The sequence below is a fragment of the Schistocerca cancellata genome, chromosome 7 (assembly GCF_023864275.1).
Source record: "Schistocerca cancellata isolate TAMUIC-IGC-003103 chromosome 7, iqSchCanc2.1, whole genome shotgun sequence".
Taxonomy (NCBI): domain Eukaryota; kingdom Metazoa; phylum Arthropoda; class Insecta; order Orthoptera; family Acrididae; genus Schistocerca; species Schistocerca cancellata.
This window is the reverse complement of record NC_064632.1, coordinates 40,548,162-40,562,588: the sequence shown is the minus strand read 5'-3', so window position 1 is coordinate 40,562,588 and position 14,427 is coordinate 40,548,162.

Sequence of the window (14,427 nt, the reverse complement as noted above, 5' to 3'; positions counted from 1 at the left end):
GACCAGTGCTTTGGTTCTGTTCGACTTCGACCACACCTTCGATAGCGTAAATCACGACTACCTCGAGGTGGTGTTGTAGCGGATGGTCTTTTCTCTTGTCTTTATTTACATTGTCGTACGTCTACTCCAGGGTTCTAGTGATGATCAATTGACGCACAGCAGACCCAATTACTTTACCTCGTCACTATGGGAGGGATGCTTGCTATCTGTCATTCTGTATCCCATCGTTTTTGAGCCACTGTTCCATGGACTGCGATGGCAGCTGACGGGATTTATTTCGAGAGATCATAGCTTCATCTGCTGGATGTGTACGAATGACATGGTGTTTTTGTCACGACTGCATGATGAAGTGCAAAGGATGCTGGAATGGTCTGCCAGATAGGGAGCTCCTGCAGGCAGCTGTGTGAATTTAATGCTGTCTGGAGCAATGGTAATAGGCAGACTCCTCTGGGAAAGGAGAGTGGCCCAGTTTCAATTACATGGCACACTTCAATGTCTGGGGGCAGTCTTCACATGCGTCATCAGGCAGATGGCGATGGTTAATTATACCCGACATCTTTAGGGGATACGCACGACAATCTGAGGTAATCTACTCTGGACATTAAACATGATTCAAAGGTTTGCTTATGTCAACGTCTACCTGGCGTCCAGAATAGCCATCTTAGCTACCATTTTATTGATGTCAAAGACGATAGCACAAAGGTTGATGGCAGTCTTTGGCTATTTCTTGACTGTGGGTCTGATACTAGAAGTTCGATACAATACACTCACCCTATCCATCAGATGGCGGCCTAGGTGTTATCAACATCCAGGTATGAGCGGTGGCCACGTATAACAATACGATAATAAAGTTGTGGACCAAACGTCGGCACGGCTTAGCAGGCAACCTGATCGACGAGCTGGCTCCACCCTCCCGAACACCACCCATTGCAGTGGCGTATAAATCCCCATCACTTTTCTGCATCATAATGTTTTTCGTTGACTGCAGCTACATCTACAAATCTCGTCCACCAGGGCCCCTGCAGCACTTGATGTTTACAGTCTGTAACCTCCCCCTCACTTATCGACCTTAATGACAGTGAAAAATTAAACCGCGTGTACCTAATGGAAATTTGGGAAAAGCAATCGTCACCGACGTTAATTTGTCGGTAAAGAGGGAGGAAAGGGTTATATCTAAATGAAAGGAAAAATGCTAATGAAACTGGTGGAAATTAATTTTGAAAAGGGGTAAAGTTAATAAAGAAAGTAAATGTGCGGCCGTTACATTAACAATCAACTAGCGGTAATTAGATATTTGAGATTTGGGGGAAATTACGGTCGCCAATCCTAAGGACAATTACTATAGTAACTGAAAAAGAAAGATTATTACACATATAATTAGCACTAGATGCGTGGCAACTGAAGGTTGACACGTGCAGTGTGAAAACTGAAAGTTTGTCAGAAGCAATAAATTTCGCTACACTCTGACTTAATTTAGCAAAAGAATTAATAAAACAGGAAAATCGAAAGTTAATTTAGTGACTGAAGTTAATAGTGAGCTTTCTTTCTGAAGCACATCGAAATTCAGTAAAATACGGTTAGTCTTGGACTACCTCGACAATCATTTGAAAAGCTACTTGAATCTACGCAATTTAGAAATAAGAGATTTAAATTTGAACTTGAATTAAATGATTCTGAACAATTAACAATAGTAAAATTTAGTATGTACCAAGCTGAGCTGCAGTCACAGGTAACCTAAAATATGGTAACAAAACTCGCACTCTTAATTTGTGCTTGTGTAATCTAAGTATTGTAGCCAGCTATGAATACTTTAACTGAACTTTGAAATTAAAGTAGTGAAATGGAATGATTGTACTTTAATGCTGGCGTCTGAAATTGAACGACACTAGGGTTCATTCCGGAAAAGGAAGGGACCCTGCTTGGTGATGCAATTGGGACAATGAGCAACAAAGGTTCATGCTAAGTAGCTGTAATTTTGTGATGCAACAATTTTAAAAGTTTGAAAAGCTGAGGTCTGTCATACAGTTCTAAAACTTTACGTGCTTCCAGTCTTCCTTGTTGGTTGATTGAAGGTTTGAAGCCGTCGATCGAGGAGGTGGCGACAGTCACTCATTGTCGGCCGTCGCTGTTGCAGAAACTGGATGTTGGCGCGCCTTCTTCTCGACACGGTCACCAGACGAAACGGGCTCTTGATGTGCGCCAGCTAATGCTTCCCGTCCGCGAAACCATGTCAGAAAACTATCATCGCAAGTCGAGCGCAATTACACGCTGCCAAACCCCGAAAGCGCGGCAACTCGCGGGAGCTTCACACAACACACCTGCTCCACTCGCTACTCCAGCCAGACTCCCTCTCTGCTCAGCCCGCGCTCCACGCGGCAGAGTTAACACTATCAAACATCCTACACACTTTGATTCTTCACACGACCTATCGATGTAATCGTTCGATAGCAGTTTTCCCTAGGCAAGACCCAGCGTAAAAATACAAATAATATTTACGAAACAAACCAATTATACATCGACATAAATGCATAAATATACACTCCTGGAAATGGAAAAAAGAACACATTGACACCGGTGTGTCAGACCCACCATACTTGCTCCGGACACTGCGAGAGGGCTGTACAAGCAATGATCACACGCACGGCACAGCGGACACACCAGGAACCGCGGTGTTGGCCGTCGAATGGCGCTAGCTGTGCAGCATTTGTGCACCGCCGCCGTCAGTGTCAGCCAGTTTGCCGTGGCATACGGAGCTCCATCGCAGTCTTTAACACTGGTAGCATGCCGCGACAGCGTGGACGTGAACCGTATGTGCAGTTGACGGACTTTGAGCAAGGGCGTATAGAGGGCATGCGGGAGGCCGGGTGGACGTACCGCCGAATTGCTCAACACGTGGGGCGTGAGGTCTCCACAGTACATCGATGTTGTCGCCAGTGGTCGGCGGAAGGTGCACGTGCCCGTCGACCTGGAACCGGACCGCAGCGACGCACGGATGCACGCCAAGACCGTAGGATCCTACGCAGTGCCGTAGGGGACCACACCGCCACTTCCCAGCAAATTAGGGACACTGTTGCTCCTGGGGTATCGGCGAGGACCATTCGCAACCGTCTCCATGAAGCTGGGCTACGGTTCCGCACACCGTTAGACCGTCTTCCGCTCATGCCCCAACATAGTGCAGCCCGCCTCCAGTGGTGTCGCGACAGGCGTGAATGGAGGGACGAATGGAGACGTGTCGTCTTCAGCGATGAGAGTCGCTTCTGCCTTGGTGCCAATGATGGTCGTATGCGTGTTTGGCGCCGTGCAGGTGAGCGCCACAATCAGGACTGCATACGACCGAGGCACACAGGGCCAACACCCGGCATCATGGTTTGGGGAGCGATCTCCTACACTGGCTGTACACTACTGGTGATCGTCGAGGGGACACTGAATAGTGCACGGTACATCCAAACCGTCATCGAACCCATCGTTCTACAATTCCTAGACCGGCAGGACAATGCACGTCCCCATGTATCCCGTGCCACCCAACGTGCTCTAGAAGGTGTAAGTCAACTACCCTGGCCAGCAAGGTCTCCGGATCTGTCCCCCATTGAGCATGTTTGGGACTGGATGAAGCGTCGTCTCACGCGGTCTGCACGTCCAGCACGAACGCTGGTCCAACTGAGGCGCCAGGTGGAAATGGCATGGCAAGCCGTTCCACAGGACTACATCCAGCATCTCTACGATCGTCTCCATGGGAGAATAGCAGCCTGTATTGCTGCGAAAGGTGGATATACACTGTACTAGTGCCGACATTGTGCATGCTCTGTTGCCTGTGTCTATGTGCCTGTGGTTCTGTCAGTGTGATCGTGTGATGTATCTGACCCCAGGAATGTGTCAATAAAGTTTCCCCTTCCTGGGACAATGAATTCACGGTGTTCTTATTTCAATTTCCAGGAGTGTATATATATATATATATATATATATATATATATATATATATATATATATATATAGTAAAACAATTACAATATGCAAAGACACAGAAATGTCATATATTCAGGTAACAAAAATAAGGAAAACAAATTTATAGTACAATAGATGGTAATAGGAGGATATGCATTTCCGGCATTACAAGTCATGTGAGGACATAAATGGAACGTGATGGAACATCGTCAACCTATGAGAGCTTAGCCCGTGATCTGTTGTCCCCTCCACCATCCACCACACCATTTTCGAGCCGACCGCCCGTCGACGTGGTATCTGTTGGTCAACCAAAACCACGTGACACAGCAAAGACTCTACGCCATTAACCCTTTCCCTGTTGCAGGTGAGCTCTTTGAATTTTGCGCTGAGGCTTATAACACTCTACCGGCGTCTGAGTGTTTACAGATAATTAACAAAAAATGGTTTATTACGCACAGTATATATGAACCTCTGAAAGGATTTTCAGTAATTTGACTGAGATTACCTAACGGATAATCTGGAATCGAACCTTAATTCCGTAAGAATAAGTGTATGTAAATAACAGAAAGCATTGATTTTGCAATGCGTAACAGTAAACGATTACTGTTATCTGGAATAGTTATACGGTCGCCAGCCTAGTTAGGCATAATAATGCAAAAGCATTGTTCATATAGAATCTATTTTTACTACTGCAAAAAATGAACTTTCATTAAACACTGTTCTATGGAGTGCTATAACCACACACGAATGGAAAAATTACAGAGGGGGAAGCAGCAGTCGTTACCTTAATATTTAAGCAGACACAAGACTTGCAAATAAGCCCTTTCTCTTGTTTACCTCAATCATTACCTTAGTCTATAATTAATATGGCTCAAACCTGCCCTTCACTAACTACACAAGGACAGGCATCACATGATAATAGTCAGGTACAATAATCACAGACATTCACTATACAAAGCACAGTATACAAACCTTTTATCTTTGTCACTCATTGATTACTTCAAGTTCCATTAGCTACAAACATACTAATCAGATTTATCTTTTTTGTTATGTTGGAATAGAAATGTGATCCCACAAATTATATCTTTCTTTGTAGTAGCAACCAAACTGTTTCTTCTCAACAGTAAATATTTTTGTCATGTGTAAATTATTTCATTACCAATTGTTGTGAAATATTAGGACTGGACATGAGCTTACCCCTATTTCAATAGTTGCCCTCAAGTAGTACAGGTATAATCAAAGTCACTTGCAATTGGGTTTTTATACTCTCTATAACCCCAAAGCGTTTTGTTTTTATGAATCAAAGCAATCGTAGTAACTGTTTATAAACAAAGGCTTAAGTGAGTACCCCAAACTGGCTTTCCAAGTTCTACTACACGAAGTACACAAAACTCTAGTATTGCAATGCAATTAAGAAAATCATTATCTAAGAATGTTTTCTCATTTTAAACAGCACAAAAGTATGAACTCTTAAAATGTCCATTACCATGAAGCTAACTAAACACTCTTTTCTGTGACAAACTGTGCACTAATTTTACTCACCTTACATGGATTTTCAAACTGTTAATTTCAGTAACCTTTTATAATAAAATTTTAATGCATACAAACAAAAGGTTCGTAGTATCACTTGTGATGTAAGTAGGTTTTGAAAGCAATTTTGAATCAGTAAACTTTAGTATTGTCCTTTCCTAAACTGATTTTTAGTTCATTTTCTATCTAAGTTTCAAAACTTTCAAACCAACATAGTAATGTTATAAGTATGAGAAATGAACAATTATTGACCTGCACATTAAGTGTACTGGCAGCAAACTTTACCACACATCATAAAATTTGCACTGTATTTTTGTTAATACTTTTATGCAAGAGTCACTCTCGGAGTTTATTAATCAATGGTGAGGATCCTACTTGGACAAGTGAGTAGGATACACACATGGGTGGAACACAATTATTTTAGCTTTAAGATTATATTTTCACTGAACCAAATACAACATAACTGGTTCACATATGCTTACATATCTGACCTTTTGTGAGTGTGACGAAGCGGTTGCGCAATCGAGGTGGCGAGTATGTGGCAGCTAGGTGGTCTTCCCATTGGCACAAATAAGCTCTATAATTTCTTCTTGGCCTTGATAATAATAATTCAGAGCTTTTTCCTAAACGAGAGCGCCATTTTAGAACCACATATTACATCTGAGGTCGTTCCATTCCACTGGTAACACAATAGGCCTCACTCGGCACCTGCGCTGTTTACTCGTCAATGTCTCACTGCCGACTGACTGCCGTGCTCTCTCGTTTGGCGCCCAGACGAACGACACACCCACCTTTTCGTTCGCGCTAACCACATTTTGGCGCGCGCTAACTCACTTCCGTGGTAGAGGGGGAGTACATTTACTTCTCAGTTTATACAGGGTGTTTCAAAAATGACCGGTATATTTGAAACGGCAATAAAAACTAAACGAGCAGCGATAGAAATACACCGTTTGTTGCAATATGCTTGGGACAACAGTACATTTTCAGTCAGACAAACTTTCGAAATTACAGTAGTTACAATTTTCAACAACAGATGGCGCTGCGGTCTGGGAAACTCTATAGTACGATATTTTCCACATATCCACCATGCGTAGCAATAATATGGCGTAGTCTCTGAATGAAATTACCCGAAACCTTTGACAACGTGTCTGGCGGAATGGCTTCACATGCAGATGAGATGTACTGCTTCAGCTATTCAATTGTTTCTGGATTCTGGCGGTACACCTGGTCTTTCAAGTGTCCCCACAGAAAGAAGTCACAGGGGTTCATGTCTGGCGAATAGGGAGGCCAATCCACGCCGCCTCCTGTATGTTTCGGATAGCCCAAAGCAATCACACGATCATCGAAATATTCATTCAGGAAATTAAAGACGTCGGCCGTGCGATGTGGCCGGGCACCATCTTGCATAAACCACGAGGTGTTCGCAGTGTCGTCTAAGGCAGTTTGTACCGCCACAAATTCACGAAGAATGTCCAGATAGCGTGATGCAGTAATCGTTTCGGATCTGAAAAATGGGCCAATGATTCCTTTGGGAGAAATGGCGGCCCAGACCAGTACTTTTTGAGGATGCAGGGACGATGGGACTGCAACATGGGGCTTTTCGGTTCCCCAGATGCGCCAGTTCTGTTTATTGACGAAGCCGTCCAGGTAAAAATAAGCATCGTCAGTAAACCAAATGCTGCCCACATGCATATCGCCGTCATCAATCCTGTGCACTATATCGTTAGCGAACGTCTCTCGTGCAGCAATGGTAGCGGCGCTGAGGGGTTGCCGCATTTGAATTTTGTACGGATAGAGGTGTAAACTCTGGCGCATGAGACGATACGTGGACGTTGGCGTCATTTGGACCGCAGCTGCAACACGGCGAACGGAAACCCGAGGCCGCTGTTGGATCACCTGCTGCACTAGCTGCGCGTTGCCCTCTGTGGTTGCCGTACACGGTCGCCCTACCTTTCCAGCACGTTCATCCGTCACGTTCCCAGTCCGTTGAAATTTTTCAAACAGATCCTTTATTGTATCGCTTTTCGGTCCTATGGTTACATTAAACCTCCGTTGAAAACTTCGTCTTGTTGCAACAACACTTGTGTTCTAGGCGGTGGAATTCCAACACCAGAAAAATCCTCTGTTCTTAGGAATAAACCATGTTGTCTACAGCACACTTGCACGTTGTGAACAGCACACGCTTACAGCAGAAAGACGACGTACAGAATGGCGCACCCACAGACTGCGTTGTCTTCTATATCTTTCACATCACTTGCAGCGCCATCTGTTGTTGAAAATTGTAACTACTGTAATTTCGAAAGTTTGTCCGCCTGAAAATGTGCTGTTGTCCCAAGCATATTGCAACAAACGGTGTATTTCTATCGCTGCTCGTTTAGTTTTTATTGCCGTTTCAAATATACCGGTCATTTTTGAAACACCCTGTACAATGCAATGTCCCTGTGTATGAACCAGTTTCAACATAATTACCAATAGACATACTTTAAAAAAAATTTGTCACTTAAGCATATTAAGCAATTAATACAATGTTTATCTCACTGAAAGACAATCTCCTCCAAATCATACAAAGAACTTAACACACAAAGAGCAACCATATTAGAAATCTTATCGTTTCCCCACAGTAAAGATATTACATGGGAAAGAATACACACCTTACATTATTCAGGATAAATCTGTACAAATTATTTACAATATTAAACAATAGTGTTACAGGCTGCTTTTGTTATGGCTGAAGTGCTCGCCACGCTCTGGTGCCTGTGCTGAAAGACAGCGTTCCAGCCGATATGAAATACCGATCATCCGATTTTTCGAAAACTATTATGTGAAAAAATTTGATTTTTGCGAATCTCACAGCCTGATATCTTCACCCAATAAACAACATATTTTCATTTCGTTATCCATCAATCTTACTGCACAGCACCAAATAAAGTGACGCATGCACGAAATTTTAAAGAGTTCGCAGAGGTAAAAGCGCCTTGTGTAAACTTTGCATATGGTTGACTTTAGCTCGTACATTGCAGCGAATGAAATGTATACAACATATCCAAATTTTATTTAAAATTGAGAACAAAACTATACCTCATTTCGTTCAGAGTTACTAGGTTATGTATTCAACGGACGGTCGGGCGCGACCTGCACAGCTCAGTCCATGAGGACTTGCCGACTGCTATGAAATACTTATCAGCCGATTTCGAGAAAACTATTACGTGAAAAAAAATTGATTTATGCACATCTTACAGTCTGTTATCTTCGTTTGATGGACTGAATTTCTTTTTTTATATGCCGTAGTTACTGTGCTGCATATGATTAAGTAAAACACCGCGCGAAATGTCGTGACATAGCGTCAGAGGAATGTCTGTATCAGGCCTGGCCAATATTTGTACTCCTGGAGCTCGCTCTTCGCGAGGGCAGTCGAGTTTACTGGGCGCTCCTGCTTCCGCCACCACTGTGCTCTTCTGGGAGGTGTGAGTGAGATGGCTGTATGCTGAAGGGTACACACATAGGAAACTCAGGAAGACGTGAATATTCAGGTTTCCGCGGCGCAATGACTGCTCCATTAAATTTCGGGAATGCAGCCGCATGAATTTTGCTTCTTCTTCTAATATTTCGGCTGTATACCTTTCAGCCATCTTCAGAGAGAGCCGTACGACTGTGTATGCCCTGTGTATGCGACTGTGTACGGCTCTCTCTGAAGATGGCTGAAAGGTATACAGCCGAAATATTAGAAGAAGAAGCAAAATTCATGCGGCTGCATTCCCGAAACTTAATGGATCAGGAAGACGTGTTTGCAAAACAGTGCAGTTAACTCTGAGAGGCGAATATTGCAGCACAGCTTTATAACCAGGTGTTTACCACATATGTCTATCTTCTGCTTTTCATTTTGCTGCTGAGCCAATTACTTTTATTATTCTATTAAATAAATACATTATACAGTGCTAATACGCTGAGCAGGACTACAAAAAGCCTTGCATATAGGCATTTAACGTTACGATGTGATGTATATTAACTTATGGTTAATTTCTATTTTAGAATATGTAATAATTGTGGAACGATGGTTCATGATAGTCAAACACATGGAGTTACACAGTTTTTAAGAGAATAAATAACGTTTCAAACACGTTGTTGAAAGAAACATTGAAATAACTTTAGGGGCTTGTCTGTGCAGGCAAGGATGTTGGTCTTGGGGTAGCATTTTCTAAACTTCCGGTAAATTCCTGTATTGGACAAGCAAGTGGTCGAGCTGGGTGCTCCACTGGACATCTATCACCTGAAGTCGGAAATAATGAGGTATATTAGCAGAGAAAACCTAAAATGGTCTGCTAAATTTCAATTACTGAGAAATATTCAGTCATTAAAATTTTGCTTTCCGGTCGGGAAGGCGCGCTGGTCCCCGGCATGAATCCGCCCGGAGAATTAGTGTCGAGGTCCGGTGTGCCGGCCAGTGTGTGGATGGTTTTTAAGGCGGTTTTCCATCTGCCTCAGCAAATGTGGGTTGGTTCCCTCAGTTCCGCCTCAGTTACACTACGTCGGCGATTGCTGCGCAAACACTTTCTCCACGTACGCGTACACCATAATTATTCTACCACGCAAACATTGGGGCTACACTCGTCTGGTGAGAGACGTTTCCATGGGGTCCACTGGAAGCCGAACCGCACAATAACCCTGGGTTCGGTGGGGGGCGGCGGTGGGGTGAGTGGACTGCTGTAGCCTATTGTGGGGTTGTGAACCACTGAGGGCTACGGCAGGGACGAAGCCTCTCCGTCGTTTCTAGGTTCAAATGGTTCAAATGGCTCTGAGCACTATGGGACTTAACATCTCAGGTCATCAGTCCCCTAGACTTAGAACTACTTAAACCTCACGAACCTAAGGACGTCACACACATCCATGCCCGAGGCAGGATTCGAACCTGCGACCGTAGCGGTCTCCCGGTTCCAGACTGAAGCGCCTGGAACCGCTTGGCCACCCCGGCCGGCCGTTTCTAGGTCCCCAGTTCCATACAATACATTAAAATTTTGTATTTGTGGGGATCCACAGCCTCCAGATCTTTAATAGACGTGAACATGGTCCAGAGTGGGCCGTAATGCGATTTTTTTTTAATCGTGTCGATTAGCTAATTTCGACCACTTGTCTTTGTCAGGCACATGTAAAACCAACATGGAAAAGCACTGCATTGTCTGCATGCATCAGAACTAGAACTATCACTTTACACACCTCACATTAAGATAAGACAGTAATGTTTTATCTTAATATGAGGTGTGTGAAGTGTTAGCTATACATGCGATGCATGCAGACAATGTAGTGCCTTCCCCTGTTGGTTTTACAAGAGCTTGACAATGACAAGTAGTCGAAATTAGCTAATCGCACGATTAAATAAAAATCGCGTTCAGCCTCCCACGGATCATGTTTAATTTATTAAATATTCAGTCATGTCTGGTCCACAAATTAGTCTCTTGAGTTATGGTAAATGTTTCATGTCATGAACTTGAAGGTTATTTTTGTTTGATGGCATCAGAGTTATCAACCACATCGGTTACCAAATGAATCTCCCCTTGCATCAAGACACTTAAAGAATTCTCATACTTTGTGATGTCAACAATAAGAGATTTTGTCACCGTTCAACTTACACTGAGTTTTACTGCCTGGTGACCATGTTCAGTTAAACTAGCATTCACTGTTGTTTGTCAGAAAATAAGTGCATCATATCGTCTTTGTAGCTGGCGCTGAAATGACGTTCCAATAAATGTTTCTCCAGTTCATAATAGTGTGCTGGCATACTGAGCCCTTTGTTTGGCCTTTAAACGATATGAAAAGTAAGGCAGTTACAATCTGGCATTGAGTGAGTGGCTTCTCCGCTTTGCTGGACAAGTGCATAGGTGCGATAGTACATCGAAAGCAGGACGTAAATCCAATTTAACGAAAGTAATACTGTAAGCAAACTGTTTGATGTCTGACAAGGCGACTGTCCAGCTATGGCCGCCGAGCTCCAGGTAGGAGTGGGGCTGGAGCATTCTTGCTCTTGGTGCGCTGTTTGGCCAGGCCTGGTCTATATCTTATCTGTTCCACGACGGTGACGAGAGTCTTCTCTATATTTGTGCTATTCTATATGAATGTCTTACTCATCTTCACCACCACTCGCGCTATCGACAATACTATGCCAAATTATTGGGCAGTGTTTTTCTTGGACCCTCCCAGTAGCTGGGGTACGGCGGGCAATAGAAGGTGACTTCATAGTTAGTGTCGAACTCTTAGTACAGGAAAAGCGTCAGCGACATATGGCATTTTTCGTCGAGACGATGTGCCTGGCCATTTGAGCCATGCTGCAGCTCGCGTCGGTGCTGTTGGTAGGTTTCCGCCATCTGTTGTATAGTCTGTCTGTAAACTGAAGAGCGAGCGAGCGAGTCCCCACTCTGCCAACCCAGCTACGTCACAAGGCGCTTCTACAAGCTGTTTCACAAGTACCGGCCCTGCCGCGGCGCGCGATTTAAATCTGTGGCGACGCCGTACACAGATACGTCTCGGCTGCGTTTGTTTTCAGACAAATGCATTAAGACCATAAGGAATACAAAAGACGATAGCTTCTTTCGAAATACAACAATAGAGTAAATAATATTAATATAAGAACGGAAGTCAGGATTCTACTACAAACATAGAACCAAATGCCTGTTCATGTGAATATGGTATATGTTCCTCCACTGCTATTCGTAAAACGAACCCCACATAATTCAATAAATCTGTAGAATTTATGGCTTGTTCTTACTTTGTGTTTCTACTGAAAGGTAGAAGTTTTCATTGAAGGACTGCGTTGAAACTTAACAATTCTTGCAACATGAAGAGTGTTAAAAAAGTAAGCAGAAATTTATAATTTTATGTGTTAGTCCGATTTGCACTACTTTTTTGTCACTGTCTTCATGAACATGTCTCTAAAGTATGTGTACAATGTTATGCATATTGGCTATTTACTCTGTTGTCAGTTGTCAAAAAGATTACATGTGTTTTGGTAGCATCAACGATTATTTGTTTTGTATAAAAATAGATCAGATAATCTGTATCAAATTTTGTTGTAAGAATGGAATAAAATGTATGAAATTTTTAGAAATATTGAATATTGCTTTTGGTGAACTTGTTATGAGTAAACCAAGGGCATACAAGTGGTATAAACATTTCAAAGTGGGTCTTAAAGGGCAGCAGTTTTAACAAGTATGGATGAGATTAAAAATATGCAGTTAGAAGACCTATAAACTATCCCAAAGAAACAGTTCCTAAAGTGTTTCGGGAATTGGAAAAAGCACTGGCATAAGTGTGTAGTATGTAATGTGGAATATTTTGAAGAGTATAACATTGCTGAAGACTAACAAATAAAGTTCTTACCAAAAAATAAAAGTTAATATGTAAGCGCACCTCGTATGTCAAGCTTTCTGCTTGGAAGTCCAGAATCGGGGTATGTGTTTCGAAGAGTTTACGATAGCTATTGTGCACATGTCTTAAGCAGTATGTCTTAGAATCGGGTGAATAGTGACCGAGACAGAGATTTAGTGTTCCATCAGCATCAAAGGTTTTACGTGATTTTGAAACTGTCTATAAGGATGGGTTTCCTCACAAAATTATTAATTTCCTTCGTGGCGATTCCAGTAAAGGATGCGGCTTATTTCCGCGTTTCTTCTTTATGCGTCCTATTGGGCGAGGCTGACGTTTGCCTAAATTACAGCCATTTGGTTGGGAGTAGTAATATTAGCCAACAGTTCTTTTTGCGTCGCCTCTTTAACATACGCTGTACTAACATTAGAGACGATCGAACGCTTGTTACTCCGCAAATATCTTCTTCGTATTCTGCACATTTTCTTACAATGCTAGACGATTATCCATCACTTCCGGATATCGAAGTATATCAATAAGTATACAAAGTTAACTGACACTGGCAACTAAAATTCCACGAACAGAAACGACGTATATCACTGCACGCTGATCTGCACCGCTACACAGGTAATGGGCAACAGATTTTGGGTGCCCCTGTAGTCCGGTGGCAGCGTTCTTCCGGGAAAGGCCACTTCCCCCACCAAAAGCGCTGCTCGCTCTTCAGTTTACAGACAGACTATAGGCCAGATGTATCGTTTAGTTGGCGTGGTTGCGGTTGTTTGTCTTTTTCTCGTGTTGACTGGCGCCACTTGGTTTCGCCAGCGTTGCCTGTCCGCTAGTGGCCGGAGCGGCGGTTATCGATATGTAGCAACTGTTGCCCTATCTTTGGGGCGACGTTGTTTTTCTGAGTCGTGTGAGTGGACCAGTTCGGTTGGGGACTCAGGAGGAGCCAGGTCCGCGCAGTGCGTGAACACACCGGGACCGCTGGCAGCACGCAAGGACTGATGGATGGAAGGGCTGTGGTCACGAGGGTGCACGACCTCGTCGTAAACCGTATCCAGCAACCTTTAAGATGACTGCATTTCAATCCAAGTAGAGTGGAGTCAGTCACCCATGTGGGCCCCGTAGTACGTATGTGATGTTGTGACAGATTATCATCGCGCTGTCATGTGCAGTTTGGTGGATCTGCGTACTGCTTAGTACTTGAAGACCCTAATGTTTTAAAAGCACTTGGCTCAGTGATTAGACGGTGCAGTTACGCAACTGTGAATTAATAAATCAGTGAAGAGATTTGTTTCATTCTGTCAAGCGTCGTCAGAATTGTCACTGTGAGTTCAGAGTGCGTTTGTGTGCCTAATGATGTAACTCATTTGGTACTTGATTTTGGCTCGCTTTGCGATTGTTTCCGCAATGGCATGTGGTTGCTGATTCTGGTTGGTTACATTTCTGTTTTGCCTCGCACGCAAATCGAGTGGGGTTTTAGTTCCTGTTGGTTCGTCTGGTGTTCTGTACTGTGACTTGTTTGTTCAGATTTTCGGGTTTGTGGAATCGGACGGACATCTGGTAGTGGTTCCTTTCTCGCTCCGGGCGCTCTAAACACAG